Source organism: Priapulus caudatus, unplaced genomic scaffold (genome assembly GCF_000485595.1).
Source record: "Priapulus caudatus unplaced genomic scaffold, Priapulus_caudatus-5.0.1 Scaffold213, whole genome shotgun sequence".
NCBI classification, from domain to species: Eukaryota; Metazoa; Priapulida; class Priapulimorpha; order Priapulimorphida; family Priapulidae; genus Priapulus; species Priapulus caudatus.
In genome coordinates, this window is record NW_014577274.1 from 70,606 (window position 1) to 72,247 (window position 1,642).

A 1,642-nucleotide genomic window follows, 5' to 3' on the forward strand; every position below is an offset into this window, starting at 1 on the left:
TTACACGTTGTTTTATAGCTAGTATCTGTATCTGTATTTGTGCGATCATTTCGAGCAGCCGTCTTCCTGCCTGGGTAGTCAAAGCCGCCTTGCAATGGCCACAACTGCTGAAGGGACCGATAATACGGCTTTAGCCCTTACTCGAAGAGCACATGTAAAGCTATTTGAGTAGGGGCAGCGATCCTGTGTTAGTTTTTGCCGCGAGGCGGCGTTGGCGCGCTTCGCGCGGATATCCGGGCTGCAGATCGTCTAGAGAACTGGAGGCGGCTAAAATCTCTTTCTCTCTAGATAAACCCCGCACCTCGTAGAATCGAATGCCTTGTGAAATACAAGAAAGGGTACTAAGATACAAAGATACAAAGATACAAAACACTGCCAATGGGCAATAGTGTTGTCGATGTCGTACAGTTTCCATATGTTCTTCTGCAGCTAGGGGGGTCCGGGGGGATGCCCCCCCCCCGGGAATTTAAAAAAAATTAGGCTATATTTGGTGCATTCTGGTGAATTTTGAGGCCTGTGACCGGTTTCTGGAAACCGGTGCAAACCGGCCTAAATCCGCGCCTGGGCCTGTGCCGTGGCAACAAGGGCCATAGTACTAGACCTAAACTGCACGTGGGTCACAATGTGCACTGCAGACTGTGCAGTGTACTTGCTACACTAAACGGTAAACCGACCAGGCTCTCCGACTGTTACACGTTGTAGGATTGTCTAGTAACGTCGTTACACGTCGTACCCAACGTAGTGTTAAGCGAGAAGGTAATTTGTGGCTATTGCTACACCAGCTCTAGTACTTAGTAGTACTATAGCCCGCGTACAGTTGCCGCAGGGCTATAGAACATCCTATTACGAATGCTCGGGACCAACTTACTCCAGCCGGTCGGCGGGAACTATGTATTTCCGCACGTCGAGGGGTGGGCGTGTTGTGTTGGTTGTGGACAAAAACGTTGTTGTCAAGTAACAAATTAATAATAGTAATTTGTTCATCTTTCATGACAAAACTAATATTACAATCTTTTTTGATCGCTTAATTTGTTACTTGACAAATGTTTTTGTCCACAACCAACCCAACTTGCCCACCCCTCCACGTGCGGAAATACATAGTTACCACTGACTGACGCTACTGCAGCAGCACCAAAAATGGCCGTTTGAAGTTTGTAAATAATGTTCGTTCACAAGAAATACCGCAAGTAGACCATTTCAACGATAGTTAGAGGTTAAATTTTAGTAGCGGATATAACTTTAGACATATTCACTTCGGATAAGAGGCATTAATTGCCTACCACAGATGTTTTATAGCCGCGAGTAACCGTGAATAAGTTGGTCCCGAGTATTCGTAATAGAATGTTCTATAGCCCTGCGGCAACTGTACGCGGGCTATAGTGCTAGAGCTATTGCTACACGTACAATGTACCACTGTACAGTGTACTATAGTTACTAGAGCTAAGTGTACTCGTACTACTACTACTACTACTACTACTACTAGTACAATTAAATGACAATAATGAATGTAAACATGATATGATCATGTATACAGACTATACATACCAGATGGTACCAGATACATATCTGTGGTACCAAAGATGTAAACAACCAAAAGTCAAGCAAAATGTGTACAACTTGTTATAATCTGAAATCTTTTTAT